This window comes from Hylobates moloch, unplaced genomic scaffold (genome assembly GCF_009828535.3).
Source record: "Hylobates moloch isolate HMO894 unplaced genomic scaffold, HMol_V3 SCAFFOLD_6, whole genome shotgun sequence".
Classification (NCBI taxonomy): domain Eukaryota; kingdom Metazoa; phylum Chordata; class Mammalia; order Primates; family Hylobatidae; genus Hylobates; species Hylobates moloch.
This window is the reverse complement of record NW_026652281.1, coordinates 44,147,612-44,164,491: the sequence shown is the minus strand read 5'-3', so window position 1 is coordinate 44,164,491 and position 16,880 is coordinate 44,147,612. Positions and strand designations below refer to the sequence as shown.

General features: G+C 33.4%; 1 long non-coding RNA gene across 2 annotated transcripts in view; it reads right to left on the bottom strand.

The window, feature by feature from the left end:
- LOC131383722 (uncharacterized) overlaps positions 1-16,880 on the bottom strand; it is a 292,980-nt gene that overhangs the window by 26,119 nt on the left and 249,981 nt on the right. For both annotated transcript variants that reach the window (XR_009213960.1, XR_009213961.1), the window contains one exon: positions 11,734-11,788. This is a non-coding gene — a long non-coding RNA (uncharacterized LOC131383722). The remainder of the gene's footprint in view (positions 1-11,733; positions 11,789-16,880) is intronic.

The following is a 16,880-nucleotide window of genomic DNA, read 5'->3' as shown; positions in this document are numbered from 1 at the left end:
GTTTTAATGCACCCCGAAATAAGATTATAATATTGAAACAATTCAATCTTTCCTAGATTTCCAAACTTACTCCAAGTAAGTTTTCCTGAGATTTAAGTAAAGGAGATCTTGTTTTTTAGAAGAGTTGGAAAGATAAACAGTCACAGACTAAAAAATTGACTACTTGAAGAATTGTCTAATTTGGTTTATGATCAATTCAAAAAAGAACATGCTACAAAAATATTATTTAAAAGGTCTTCTCTTTTATTATACAATGGAAGCTGTAAACATGGATACTCATTTTGATTGTTCTTTTAAGCGGTTTTATAACCTTGGATAATTTTTCTTACTTGCAAATGAGATTTTTTGAAATTCCTTTTCTTTTAAAATATGTGTATTTTCTCTTTATGGAGAAGCAATAGTGTCAAAATTTAAGCCAATATATGGAATTTCATTTTAGTTATTTTAAAATATCAATTTTTGTGGGGGCACTCGATCTCATGTTCTTAAAAAATTATATTTGTAGCCAAGAATGAAGAACAAACACAAAACAATGCAAAAAAGGAAAGGGTTATAAAAAGCAATTGTGTGTTTCTATATTTTAAAAAAATTCAATTAGCAAGCAACTGTATATTTCATATTTCATATCCAAAATGGTTTTCTTTTTTGTTTTACTGAATATTCTTAATATTTCCATTGTTGACAATTTTCACTATCAAGGGTCAATTATACAAATTTTATTGGGAGAAATGTGAATGCTGCATAGTTTTAATTCCATTCTGGAACTTCTTTTGTTTAGTCTTTCTGTATAAATTTTCTATATAGAATAAAATCCATTGTACATATAGATACTTATGAATTTTTCTCTGATTTTTATTTTCTGTGTAATACATATAAATATATTTGAATGCATTTTCCTGTTATACAGGAAAATTGAAAGGCCAACTGAAGTGTAATATAAAAATTATTGGAATACATTCAAGTCCATAATTCTTTCACTCCTCAAAAGATACCCTGAAACAACTGTCATTAAAACATAACTCAAAGTCATTTAAAAGGAGCCAATTGTTTCATCATTGCAGCAAACATCTTTTCAAAGTGGGAGCAATCGTGTTTAAATGCACAATAAAATGTATACAAAATATTTTTATTTATGAAAGCAGCTTTGTGCAAAAGATGAATTTTGACACTGTATCCAATAAATGAATGTTCTAAATAATTCTACTGCAAATGAATTGGTTTGAATATTTCTTACTTCTTTGTAACTAGATTTCATGCTTAAATCATAAATATGGGAGATGACATGTTAGCAAGCATGGAAAAACAAATTCTCCGTCAATTGAGTGGCATCCAATATCACAATCAAGCAACACTGAGTAAAGCTGTGGATTTCACCCTGTAAATCATGATTAGGTTTGAACGTGATCCCTTAATGATCTCAAGTAATGAATTTGTTTCTGGTGTTCGAGCAGTAGGACAGGTCCCTGTGGTGGGAACATATGTCTATCTTTAAAACTGCTGATTTGAAATGGTACCTCTTCAAATGTTCTCATTATATCCTTTTATAATGGCTCTATGTTTCCCTTCTAACAACATTATTTCTAAAATGAATGATTGTCTGGTTAAGAAGTCAATGACAGGCTCTTGAGATGACTTCTTAGAGAGTAAATTTATTTTAGAAATTAATATTGTACAAAAGAAAACATAAATTCATTATAATAGGTTGAAAGGAAGCTCCCCACACAGTCCTGACTGACAGAGAAGAGAAAGCAATCTTAAATCTTGGCTTCTTTCCTCACGCTGGCAATAAGGGTGCCAATAAGTGCTGATTATTATGGTGGTTTTTATGAGGTAGACACCTGTTAAGTAGGAACTGGACTGTGACCATCAACTCATTTCCCACACACCACTAAACAGCTATCCATTTTTAATGACTTTTGGCCAATGTTCATTTCTAAGCCAGTAGTTCTAATATGGCCCAGGTTGGTATTACACCACTTAAACTCCCCAGTGTATAAGAATAAAATAGAATTGAAATAATCTCTTTTAAGCAGAAGTACAATATGATATGTAAAGTGCATTCTAAAAAATAAAAAAATAACTGACTAAAATACTATTTTTATCTGTAAGTAAAATAAATATATTCAAACATATGTATATAACATTCGTATGACATATACACGAACTCAGTGTTGCAGCCATATCCATGTGTAGTTATGCAAAAAGGGACGTGCATAAATGCATAGCAGCATTGCTGCAGACCACCTTAATATTGTTACTATGCATGTACACACCTCTATGAGTTTCCATGTAGTGCTTCTCAAGCACAGTCACAAACATGTTAATTCCTTAGTGAAAAACCTTCCCTGGCATCCTATTGCTTTTCATTTCTTAACACAGCCATCAAAGTCCTCCATCGTGTATCCCGTCTGTTTTTCTAGGCTTACCATCAAATATCTCCATCCTTTTCCACATGTATGTACATCTTCTGTTCCAGTAATATCAAACTGTTACTGCATTACAGGTCCCGAGGTTTCTTAACTATCTTTTGTTATCTTTTTATTCTAATAGTTTTCCTCCCATAAGTCTACCTAGAAAAACTATTAACTTTACCAAGTCCTATTTAAGTGGTGTTCTTTATATATTCTTCCTAATTCCCCTATTACCTCTTTCTTTTGCATTCACACAGTAAATTATACCTTTCTCACATCACTGATCAAACAGGTGGATATTTTACTCTCAAATGATTATATTTGTTCAACTACTTATATTCTCAACTAGACTGTAAGTTTCATGGATTCTGGGGCTACACTTAACAATTGTTCAAGCAGAGATCATGCCATGTCCTAGCATCCATGGGAACAAATGTGGGCAAGAAGGATATAGGGAGGAATATCTGTAAATGGATCCTAGGCAGTCAGTTGGTAAGAGGGAAAGCTCTTAAAAATACTTCTTGATTATATTGCCTACATTCCTCATAGTTTGCACTGCTTGCTTGAAACGTTTTTAATCCGTCTCCTAAGTTAATATTTACGTCAAGCATTCCAACTTAAACTAATTTGTTGAAAAGACGTCATGTTTGGAAACTTTTCTCAGGTGGAAAGACTGCTGCCCATATCCAACTCTACATACATTTGAGTCCAGTGCTATGCAAATATGATAATGAAAACTCAGAGAGGCTTGTTGATATGCTGTATTTCAATGCGTAATTCTAAAATCCTGATGAAAATAAAATCTGCTCTGATTTTCACATTTATAAACTGAGACACCATCTGACAACTGGATAGCAATATGCAAATAGATTTGCTGGGATTTTTAAGCAGCTTTCCCTGTAATTCAGATGTTCATAGAGCAGAAAGTCTCCTGTGCTTTCTGCACATGTCCAGAGTAATTGTTCTAAATCTGATATGAACCTGTCCCCTTATCCCAGTGAAAAAATACTGCTATGGGAGCTAAACTGGGCTGGGAGAAAAAGACTGAGACCACCAGGTATTTTCAGAATGACCCCAAAGGCTATCTGTCTTTCTGGCTTGTAACTGATATTGGTGCTAAGACTTTGGTGGATCAGTTCCAGCCCAGACAGCTCTCATTTTACGTATATAGAAATAAAATGAGCTTTGGGTTACAAATAATCAGCTTAATAACAACATCAGCATCTGCTCAATATTATAGCTACTCCTAACCTTGGTTGGATTCCTACTTTGCATTCTAATCTCCCAGAGTGTAGTTTTTACCATAGAACTAACCGTCTGCTTTGTACTTAAGAATATAGGTTCCAACTATTTATCCCCACCTCTTCATTTTACACTACTAAATTTACTTTACCTATGCGAATATTCCATTTTTCTTACTTGTAACATTTATAGTTTAGCAATCTTACGAGGCTTTGCTTATATATTTTTCCGTGCACCTCAAATAGGGGTTTAGATACTTTACTATCCTTTATTAATTTGCTTGCTTTATATACGCATATATTTCTTGTCTCATACTCTTGGCTTAGCAAAACTTTCCATCTATCATTTATCTGTTTCGTGAGTCTATGTTGTAACGTGTCTTCCTCTTTGTTGACTTTCTGGTGCTTCTTCTTCTTCTTTTTTTTTTTTTTTTTTGAGACGGAGTCTCACTCTGTCACCCTTTTTTTTTTTTTTTTTTTTTTGAGACGGAGTCTCACTCTGTCACCCGGGCTGGAGTGCAGTGGCGCGATCTCGGCTCACTGCAAGCTCCACCTCTCAGGTTCACGCCATTCTCCTGCCTCAGCCTCTCGGAGTAGCTGGGACTACAGGCACCCAACACCACGCCCGGCTAATTTTTTTGTGTTTTTAGTAGAGACCGAGTTTCACAGTGTTAGCCAGGATGGTGTCAATTTCCTGACCTTGTGATCTGCCCACCTCGGCCTCCCAAAGTGCTGGGATTACAGGTGTGAGCCTCCGCGCCCGGCCTGTTGCTTCTCTTAAATGCCATTTCCCTTAATATCTGCTAGTAGACAGCTGATAATTAATATGCCCACTGATAAGAGGTGTGCCTCCTTTTAAAATATAATTGAATGTAATAGGCCCTCTAGAAATGTGTAAATAGAGAGGATCTCAGGTCCCATTCCTGATGTTTAATTTTCAGGACCAGAGCTAAATTAGCAAAAGAGGTTAAGAACTAGTAATGAACTAGACTTACTTTGCTAACTAGAATTACTGCAGTGTTGACAGGCCCTCCCTGGAAACAGATTCCATCAGAGCCCGTGTTTTGCAGCATCACACTTTCTATCCTCAGTCACAGCTCGTTGGATATGCATTGTGCCCCTTACCCAAGGTCAGCAAATCTATAGGCCCATAAGTCAAATGTAGCCTGCTCTTGTTTGAAAAGGTAGACATGCCAGTCATATTCTCCCTCATTTCGGAATTTAGTAGGAGAACAAGTCAGGATGAGAATTAGGCAAAATTATGGTGTAGAGAGAAGTTATAAAGTAAAAAAATGTATTCAAAGAACTGGAGAACGGAAGAGACTTATGGTCAAATTATAATGGGCAGAGCATTAGAGGGCTGGTCTAAAAATTCTTACTGTTAAAGTTTCTGGAGCTATAATAAATCCTCTCAGTTTTAAAAGACAAATCATTTGTGTATGAGATCTAACGTTTTCTTCTCATAGTTTTGCATCAAATTCTCACTTTCCTCATTCCTACATATAGACATCATATGAACATATTACAAATTTTGTTAATGTTTAAATTTTTGTTGGGTACATAGTAGGTGTATATATTTATGGAGTACATCGGATATTTTGGTACAGGCATGCAATGTGTACTAACTACAGCATGGAAAATTGGGTATCTATCCACTTAAGCATTTATCCTTTGAGTTACAACAATCCAATTATATACTTTTAGACTATTAAATTATTACTGATTATATTCCCCCACACTATACTATCAAATACTATGTATTATTAATTCTATTATTTTTGTTGTACCATCAAATACTAGGGCTTGCTAATTTGTACTATCAAATACTAGGTCTTATTAACTCTTTGTACTATCAAATACTAGGTCTTATTAATTCTTTCTATTATTTTTGTACCCATTAGCCATCCCCACCTCCACCCTGCCCCATAAATGCCTTTGCCAGTCTCTAGTAACCATCCTTCTATTTTTTATATCCATTAGTTCAATTGTTTTGATTTTTAGATTCCACAAAAAAGTGAGAACATGTGGTGTTTGTCTTTCTGTGCCTGGCTTGCTTCACTTAACATAATGATCTCCAGTTCTATCCGTGTTGCAAATAACAGGATCCCATTTTTTAGGAACAAATAGTACTCCATTGTGCATATGTACTACATTCTCTTTATTCACTCATCTGTTGATAGACATGTAGGTTGCTTCCAAATCCTGACTATTGTGGACAGTGCTGCAACAAACATAGGACTGCAGATATATCTTTGATATCCTAATTTCCTTTCTTTCCAGCATGTATGCAGAAGTGGGGTTGCTTGATAGTATGGTAGCTCTATTTCTAGTTTTTGAGGACCCTCTGAACTGTTCCTCATAGTGGCTGTATTATTTATATCCCCACCAACAGTGTACAAGTGTTCCCTTTTCTCCATAGCCTCACAAGCTTTTGTTATTGCCTTTTACATAAAAGCGATTTTAACTGAAGAAAGATGACATCTCATTGTAGTTTTAATTTGCATTTCTCTAATGATCAATGATGTTGAGCACCTTTTTCATATGCCTATTTACTATTTGTATGTCCTCTTTTGAGAAATGTCTATTCAGACCTTTTGCCCGTTTTTTAATTGGATTATTATATTTTTTCCTATGGAGTTGTTTGAATTTGTTATACATTCTGGTTATTAATTCCTTGTCAGATGGGCAATTTGCAAATATTTTCTCACACTGTGTGGGTTATCTCTTCACTTTCTTGGTTGTTTCCTTTGATGTGCAGAAGCCTTTTAACGTGATGTCATCTTATTTGTCCATTTTTGCTTTGATTGCCTATGTTTGTGGAGTATTACTCAATAAATTTTTGCCCAGACTAATGTCCTGGAGAGTTTTCCCAATGTTTTATTGTAGTAATTTCATAGTTTGAGAACTTAGATTTAACTATTCAATTCATTTTGATTTGACTTTTGTATAAGGTGAGAGATAGGAGTCCAGTTTCACTCTTCTACATACAGATATCCAGTTTTCCTGGCAGCGTTTATTGAAGAGACTATCTTTTCCCCAGTGTATATGCTTGGCACTTTTGTCGAAAATGAGTTCACTGTAGATATCTGGATTTGGTTCCTGGTCCTCTATTCTGTTCCATTTGTCTATGTGTCTGTTTATATGCCAGTGCCATGCTGTTTTGGTTATTACAGCTCTGCAGTATAATTTGAAATCAGGTAATGTGATTACTCCAATTTTGTTCTCTTTGTTCAGGACAGCTTTGGCTATTCTGAGTCCTTTGTAGTTCCATATGAATTTTATGGTTGTTTTTTCTATTTCTGTGAAGAATGTCACTGGTATTTTGATGGAGATTAAATTGAATCTGTAGATTGCTTTGGGTAGTATGAACATTTTAACAAAATTGATTCCTCTAATCTGTGAACACGAAATACCTTTCCATTTTTTGTGTGTGTCCTCTTTAATTTCTTTCATCAGTTTTTTGTAGTTGTCATTATACAGATCTTCCACTTCTTTGGTTAAATTAAATCCTAGGTATTTAATTTTATTTGTTGCTATTATAAATTGGATAACTTTTTAAATTTCTATTTCAGATCATTCACTGTTGGCATATAGAAATGCTAATGATTTAAATATGTTGATTTTGTATCCTTAATCCTTACTGAATTTATTAGTCCTAGTAGTTTTTTGGTGGAGTCTTTAGGTTTTTCCAAATATAAGACAATATAACCTTCAAACAAGCAAAATTTGACTTCACTTCCAATTTAGATGCCGTTTATTTCTTTCTCTTGTCTGACTGTTGTAGCTAGGACATTCAGTACTATGTTGAATATCAGTGGTGAAAGTGGGCATATTTACCATGTTCCAGATCAAACAGGAAAGGCTTTCAGTTTTTTTTCCCACTATGACACTAGCTGTGGCTCTGTCATATATGGCTTTTATTAGGTTGAGGTATGTTCCTTCTATACCCAGTTTTTTGAGAAGTTTATTGTGAAAGAATGTTGAATTGTATCAAATGCTTTTCAACATCAATTGAAATGATTAAGTGGTTATCTTTTATTCTGTTGGTATGATGTATCACATTTATTGATTTGTGTATGTTGGACCATCCTTGCCTCCCTGTGAGAAATCCCTCTTGGTCATGATGACTGATTTTTTAAATGTATTGTTGAATTTGATTTGCTAGTATTTTGTTGAGATTTTTTGCATCAATATTTCTGAGATACTAGCCTGCAGGTTTACTTTTTAATGTGTTTTTGTCTGGTTTTGGTATCAGAGTAATACTGGCCTTGGAGAGTTTGGAAGTTTTCCCTCTTCCTCTATTTTTTTTAGAACAGTTTGAGTAGAATTAGTATCAGTTCTTTAAATGTTTGATACAATTCAGTAGTGAAGTCATTGGGTCCCAGGCTTTTCTTTACTAGGAGACTTTTCAGTAAGGATTCAATTTCATTACTTATTGGTTTGTTCATGTTTTGGATTTCTTCATGATTCAATCTTGGTAGGTTGTATGTGTCTAGGAATTTATCGATTTCTTCTAGATTTTTCAGTTTATTGGCACATAGTTGCTGATCGTAACCACTAATGATCCTTTGAATTTCTCTGGTATCAGTTGTTATGTATGCTTTTTTTCAATTCTGGTTTTATTAGGTTGGAGCTTCTGTCTTTTTTTGTTTGTTAGTCTGACTAAAAATTTGTAAGTTTTGTTTATCTTTTCAAAAAATCAACTTTTTGTTTCATTAATCTTTGGTATTGTTTTCTTCATTTCAAATTCACTTATTTCTACTTTAATATCTATTATTCTACTATTTTGGGGTTCAGTTTGCTCCTGCTTTTCTAGTTCTTTAAGATGCATTATTAAATAACTTATTTGAAGTTGTTCTTTTTTGATGTAGGGACTACTTTTTTGGTGTAGGCATAAATATTTCTCTTAGTATTGCTTTCACTGTATAGCATGTTGGTTTGATAGTTTGTCCTTCCATTATTATTTCAAAAATTTTTCCATTTTCTTCTTAATTTCTTATTGACCCACTGATCATTCAGCAGTCTATTGTTTAATTTCCACGTGCTTGTAGTTTCCAAAATTCTTCCTGTTATTAACTTCTAGTTTTATTCCTTTGTGGTCAGAGAAGATGCTTGATATTATTTCAATTACTGTTAATGTTTTAAGACCTGTTTTGTGACCTAAACATGTGATATATCCTTTAGAATGTTCCATATGCCGAGGAGAAGAATGTGTACTCTGCAGATGTTGAGTGAAATATTCTGTAAACCTCTATTAGAACCAATTTTTTTATAGCACAGATTAACTTTCATGTTTCTTTGTTGATTTTCTATCTAGGAGATCTGTCCAATGATGAAAATTGGGTGTTGATGTCCCCAACTATTATTGTATTAGCATCTGTCTCTCGCTTTAGCCCTAATAATATTTGCTTTATATATCTAGGAGCTACAATGTATGGTACATATATAATTACAATCATTATATCATCTTGCTGAATTGACCCTTTTATCATTATGTAATGGTATTTGTTTTTTTTTACACTTTTCGTCTTGAAATCTATTTTATCTAAGTATAGCTACTCCTACTTTGTTTGGTTTTCATTGTCATGAAATATCTTTTTCCATCCCTTTATTTTCTGCCTATGTGCATTTTTATAGGTTATGTATTTCCTATAGGCAACAAATCATTGGATCTTGTTTTTCTCCAACCTTTCACCCACTCTACATCTTTTGATTGGAGAGTGTGTATTTTTATAGGTTATGTATTTCCTATAGGCAACAAATCATTGGATCTTGTTTTTCTCCAACCTTTCACCCACTCTACATCTTATGATTGGAGAGTTTGACTCATTTATATTTAATGTTGTTATTGATAAGCGGAGACTTACTCCTGTCATTTTATTAATTGTTTTCTGGTTTACATATTTTTGAAAATCAATTTCTTTATTATCTGAAATAATTTAAGTGTGTCTCTGTTCTTCACAACCAAATGTGTAAAAATGCACCAAAATGTGTAGATGGTGGGGAAACAACAACTTCCAAAATAAAACATGGAAGTTGTTATTTCCCAACTATATACATCTGCCCTACTAAAAATAAGAAATATTAAAGTTTGGGTCATCTCCAAACATGACTATTTTCTTCTTTTTATCTGAATTTTTGTGATTTTAATTTCTTAACCTAAGACAACTTTATGTGGTATATATTGAAAAACAAGTAGCTTAATACAATTTTTATAAATCTCTATATAAAAGTAAATAATATTCTTTAATTGGATCAATTATAAAAGATAAAATATAACATTCTCAACAGATAACATCCTATTATTATTAAAATATAAACTAAATCTTACATAATAACTCATTTTAATTTGTTTGCTAAATCGAACTTAGCGTTTCATGCTATTTGGTGATACATGATTAGGAGACTTGCGTGTGTGTATGGAAGCCTTTGTGTTAGACAGTACTAAGATGGCCTCAATGATCCTCACCTGCTGGTATTCATGATCTTTTCTAATTCCCTTCCATTAAACATGGGCTAGGCTTACTGACTTGTTTCTAACAAATATGATGTGGCCGAAGTAATGGAAGGTAACCTTTTTGGCAAAGGTTACAAAGAGATTGTGACCTCCATTTTGCATGGACACCGATGCTTTTACTCACTAACTCTGAAGGAAGGTAGCTGCCCTGTAAAGCCTTACAGGACATGGGAGTAAACAAACCTTTTGACCAAACAACCACTGAGTTGAGGCCCTCAGTCTGATAGCTCATGAGGCTTAAAATCCCACCAACATCTATGTGAATGAGTTTAGAAGCAGATCCTACTTCCATAGAGTGTTCATATGAGAATGAGCCCTGGCTGATATCTCAATCACAACTTCAGGAGAGTCATTGAAGCAGAGGCATCCAGCTAAGCCAAGCTGAGTTTTCTGACCCATAGAAACCATGAAATAATAAATGTCTGTTGATTTATGCTGCAAAGCGTTGGGGCAATTTTTTATGCAGCAATTGATAACTAATTTTATCATCAAGAATCTTATTTTTTATTGTTGAAAATTACTAAGATGAACAAAAGCTTCTAATTGAGAAGAAAAAATCAAATGCTATCTTGTTATTTCTAGAAAGATAATAAATGAGAGGTTTCCATTTGCTTCAGCTCTCATTTCTTTACATCCTGGTAATTAGCAAAGTTAACCTATAGATAAATTTATTATAAATTTTCATTCTCCGGTTATTCTTTGCTAGATTGAAAAAGTTTGTTGTGACATCGTGATCAACAGATAATCAACCACTGTGTCATATATACTTTTTTTTAATTTAACTCCACTTTTGTATTGACTGTAATGATTTAAATTTTTAAGGGAAAACATCAACATGATCTTTCTGTGTATTATGTTCCAATTTCACTAATTTTCTACAGTGTATTTTTTATATGTATATAATCTTATTTTAAAAACCAATGGGTCAATGTAAAGTTTCTTTTCTAAGTTTCTAAAATCTTAATTATAGTAGTTCTTATGGTAGACATTCTAAATTATCTTCTTTTGTGAATTCTTTCTTTGTGCCTGTTTTGCTTATCTATTGCCATTTAACAAAATACTCTGAAACTTAGTGCCAAAAATAACAACCACTTATTTGCCCATGAATCTGCAACTTGGGCAGGGCTAATTTTTGTTCCACATGATTGGCTGGGATATTCATGCAGCATATTCAGCTGGGGGCTTGACTGGAACTGAGATAGCTAACAGGTCTTTGCTCACATAACAGGTGCCTCCACTGATATGCTTGGCCCAGCTATGAGCTGGCCAAGCAACTCATATTTTTCTTTGCTTATTTTCTATAGCACAGAAGCTAAACCTTTTTACATGTTACCTCAGGGTTCCAAGAAATTGAAATGTAAAGCTGCAAGACTTCTTAAGGACAATACTGAAATTGACACTGCAATAGTGTCAATTGATAAAAATTCTATTAATAAAAATAAATCCCAAGGCCAGCCCAGAATCTATGGGGAAGAAATAGACAAGAGCTCTTGATGGAAGAAGTGGCATCTGCATATAAAAATGGAAGAATTAATGGTGACTATATGTGGCAATTATTACTCACAGTGCTCAGGAGGTTTCAGCTTTAGCTATATGATGCTAGTTCTTGATTATGGTTTCTAGGAAGAAAGACAGGAAATTGAGTAATAGACAAAGCTTGCTGAACTTAAAAATATAAAGATTAACACAACTCAGAAGAAAATCAGCATTTCCCTGATCTGTAGATTTGAAATTATAACCCTAGAAGAGTTGGAAGAGACTGAAACATTTTTAGATTGAGAAAGGGATATTAAAGTCCCAAAATAAACACTATCTGAGTGACAGAGGAGTCAGCAGAAACTTTATAGTTTAGTGGAAAAGGATGATGAAAGGAAAGCATTGAGGGGGGAAAAAGGTAGGTAAAGATAATCTTTAAAGAGTTAGAACAGTGCCTGGCTCTATAGTTTAAACTGAGAAGAGAGGCAGTTTCCCTGTCAAAAGATATTAATAAAAGAAATAGCCACATGATATGTTCTACAGATTTATAGTCTACATTGTGATTTTTTTGAGCCCCTGTTGCTTCCAGAAGCATGGTATTCACATTGTTAAAAATACAGTAGAAATGAGATGAACTGTGTTTGTAATCTTAAAATTTTCACTTGCTTTAAAATATAAGATCTTATCACTTTTAGAGGAGGATAGAGGAGGTTGCTATCAGTGAGTAAAAGTAAATGGAAGGATTTATGTAAGGTATTTGGAATACGATATAATGTGCACATTACAGTTCAGGGAATTTGTGGAATCCTGTCATAACACAAATGAAAAACAGCACTTTTCTAAAACTGAATCAAGGGGATACTGCTAGCCAATTGGAATGCTGTCTAAAACATGTACTATCTCTGCAATATTTATTTTATGAAATTTAAACCATTTTTAATCAATGAATGCATAATTCTATTACAGAATGATTTATATTTAAAAACTTACTAAGAAATTGGTATATTATACTATACTATGGTCATTTTAGTAGGATTGAAGTGATATCTCTTGTGGCTTTAATTTACATTACCTTAATGACTAATGATCTCGAGCAGTTTTTCTTGTACTTATTGGCCATTTAAATCTTCTTTGGATAAATATCTATTCAGATCCTTTGCTCAATTTTTAATTGGTTATTTGTCTTTTTATTATTTAGCTATAAATATTCTTTATATACTCTGGAGACAAGACCCTGTCACATGTATGATTTGCAATAGTAGTATTTTGTGTTTTTTCTCTTTAATTCCTTTTTCAATGCAGTTATTTTCAGTGCAAAAATTTTAAAATTAGATTTAGTTCAATTTTCCTTTGTTGCTTAGGATTTTGTTGTCACAGCTAAGAAAATCTTGTGTAAGCTTTCATCACGACTTACTATGAATTCATTCTTAAAAGTTTTAGAATTTTGGCTCTTACATTTAGGTCTATGATACATTTTCAGTAAATTTTGTGTATGATATAAAATAGGCAGTCAACATCACATTTTTGCTTATGGATATCCAGTTATCCCAGCACCATTTGCTGAGGAGACAATTTTTTCCCAATTGGATTGATTTGTCACCCTCATTGAAAATCAATGAATCTTAAATGTTTCCCAATTTCTGTGAAGTAAGATAATTTGCACAAGCTTTATGAAAACTGTATAGGGATTTAATTAATTTATTTTATCTAGTTTATATTGTTTTTAATATTCTTTAAATGCTAAGAAATTATACTTGCCATTGGAGCAATTAAATCTTTGAAAAATTAAAATTCAAATTAACTGATAAAGAAAATACTGGACTTACATGATTTTGCTTTCGTATTGTGTATCTGAGTTTGGATAGACATTTAAAAAATAAACAGCCTGAATATTTAAAATTGACATAAGGGAAGTGAATAGGAAAGTCTCTGAAGAAAAATAGTAAATATTGTGGTCTACTGAATATGTGAATTATACTGAACAGTTTATTAGAGATGTGTCAAAGATGCATGGGGTGCTGAAATTTTATTTTTCTCTTCATTGAATGAACTGAAATATTCTCTGCATATAAATAGCTCTTTATTTTGTGTTTGATAGCCATGGTCACATTTGTGACTCTAAAAATTAACTCTATATCCAACTGAAAAATACTAATCCCTAACAAAAACAGAGGAATGTTGTTTATTATTACTTTTTAAAAAAAAAATTTCCCACACATTGGTAAAACCTGTGAACACTAGTCAACAGTTATGGAGTAGGCTTTCAATTACCATACGTATGACCTTGAGAGATACGAATCACACTCAAACTGATCTTCCACAATTTAAGATCCTTATTTTCAAGTTTGATTATGAATTTCATAAACAGTAAAATTTGGTATGCATGTTTCATTTAAAGTTTCCTAGCAAGAAACCTCCTTTTTCCCAATGACTTTCAGTTTTGAAAGGAAACGCTGTCTGAGAACAATTTGTGGTTAATGCTTTTCAGTGGGCATAATCCCACTGAGAGGTGCTCTAGCTAACTTGCTCTGGGTTGTGTTCCAACTTAGTTTAAGGGACTTTAGGGGACACATTCCTGCTGATTCCACTGTTCTTTCCTGTCTTCCTTTTTTTTGTAATCTTGACCCAAAAACTATTTTAAGTGATGTCTGATTTGGCTTCCTATGGTGCTCAAATGTTCACTGACAAAGGATTATTGAAAGAATGTGTGACTCTCCCTTTCTTTTCTTGAATTCAGTTTCTGATGTCGATATTAATGTGAAAGGGTCATCCACAAAGAGACAAAGAATACTAATGTTACAAGGCTTCTCAGCTCTTCTACTTTATCTCAGTTGGTGGACTCCAAACCAAAGGGATCAAATATCTTCTATCAACTCCTTAAAAACATCAACATCTGTGTCATCATTGGCCTTTAGGCTGTGAGGATTATTCCAAAAGTGCTCCTCTCTCTGTACAGTCCATCAGTTGAAAGCTATAGAAACATGGAATTTTAGGGCTAAAGAGCACCTTAAAGGTGAAATAGTCCAGCCCCCTTATTTACACAGTTGGGAAATTGTCGATTATAGTGAGTAGGTTATTTGTCCATGGGCATGGGCAAAGATAAAGATATAGACAAGAAAACAATATTTCTAAATGCAATATTTCAGCAATGCAGCTGCACACTGCACTTGTATTAGGGCTATGTGTCCCCTTGTTTCTTTAATACCTATGTTCATCAAACCCTGCTCAGATCCTAGTGAATCTTCTGATATAACTGAGTTAAATAGATAACAGGCTTTAACATTAAGGACTCACTAAACAATTTTAAATCACAAGGAACCTAAATATCTCAATATTATTTACTTTTTCTAAACATGTCCCCTTTTATATCTAGAAAAAAAGTGGTAGTGGCTTTTACTCAAAAGAATAATAAGAAGTGTTTAGTAAAAAGTAAATTAAGGTCTTAGGTAGACGACTGTGGAAATAGTGAATATTGACTCTCAACTAAGGATATCTACCACAATTGGATTCCTTGGATTCATAACAATATCTTTTATTAAATAAGTTCAGAATGATTTTAAATCACCATGAAGACTACAAAAAATTTAAAAATCAGGAAGATTTTTAAATTACACAGCTTTTAGAAGTATAGGTCAACTTGAAAACAACATGACTTAGCATGAGTCATATAAGTGATGTTTTCTGGTAAATTAATGAGAACTTCAATGTGAAAGTAATTCCCTTGGTAAAAGCAACTCAATTCGTCAAAGAAACTTACCAAATTTGCCTTCACTGGAGTAATAGCACGTTTCAACTGAAGAGAGACCAGAAGTGAAGTATGTACTTCATGTGTCATATGATATAGACATGTCTGTTGTCCATTTCAAAGAAAATAATAATAATCTTTCCATTTTGAGACAGAAGGGACATTCAGAGAATCAAGACAGAGGCTACATAGCAAGTGATTTTCCTAAATATGTTGAAAGGGAGGCAAATTCCCTTAGAGAGCATCCAGTCCTAACTTCCTCTGAATGAGGGTAGAAGGAACACTGATTTAGCCTTGGCTGTAATGCTTCTCATTAAGGTGATCTAATTCTTCATGAAGTTGCCTCTTCAATTCTTAGCTCAGGTTTTGTATTTTCTTCCACATATTGAGTGAAAATCTACATCCTTGTATCTACTTCAAACATATACTTTGCCCCTTTCTATAAATTTCAGGTGTATTTTCCAAAATAATATTTTTAGCATTAAGGCCAATTTCCATTTATCGATAATAGAGTGAAATTAATAATATTCAATATTCATAGCCAAACAATTACTTTGGCTGAGAATATTTTTCATCATTACTAAATTTTACACATTGTGTTACCACTTTTATTTATTTCTCCTGTTCATTTAAATATTTAAGAGTTTCGGCCGGGTGTGGTGGCTCACGCCTGTAATCCCAGCACTTTGGGAGGCAAAGGCGGGCGGATCACTAGGTCAAGAGATCAAGACCATCCTGGCTAACAAGGTGAAACCCCGTCTCTACTAAAAATGCAAAAAATTAGCCAGGTGTGGTGGCGGGCACCTATAGTCCCAGCTACTCGGGAGGCTGAGGCAGGGGAATGGTGTGAACCCGGAGGCAGAGCTTGCAGTGAGCAAGGATCGCACCACCACACTCCAGGCTGGGCAACAGAGCGAGACTCCATCTCAAGAAAAAAAAAAAAAGGAGTTTCTAGCTGTATGATACTAAGTTTCTCAGAAGAAAAGATGCAAACAACATATTCACATATAAATCAAGTTATATCTTTACATCGATTGATATATTCATAGTGAAAAGAGCATTTTCATTGATGTTCTCGGTTTTAATTAAGAATCCTAGAGAATTGTATTTTTTAATACTGAAAAATGATTGCTTACTAGCAATTGCTCAGTATGAAGTACAACCAGTTTTTTTAAATGTTATATTGAAAAATGTTTGATCTTGTGTATTTGGTTTTTAAATCTGCTTCCTATACAATAATTTTGTATTCTAAATGTGGAAAAATTTGTGTTATTTTAAAAGTAGTTGAAAATGGTATAATACAAAGGCAGTCTACCAAATATTCTGGGCCACATATATTTCTATGAAGTGTCATATGCAACCTTTGAAATGTCTGTGAAGAGAGAGAACGTCATATGGATGATATTAATGCTTTGATTAATGTAGAGACTTTCTGTGAAAACCTATGGCCAGTTCAAGTCCCCAAGCCTTTCTCCCTATCACTACCACTT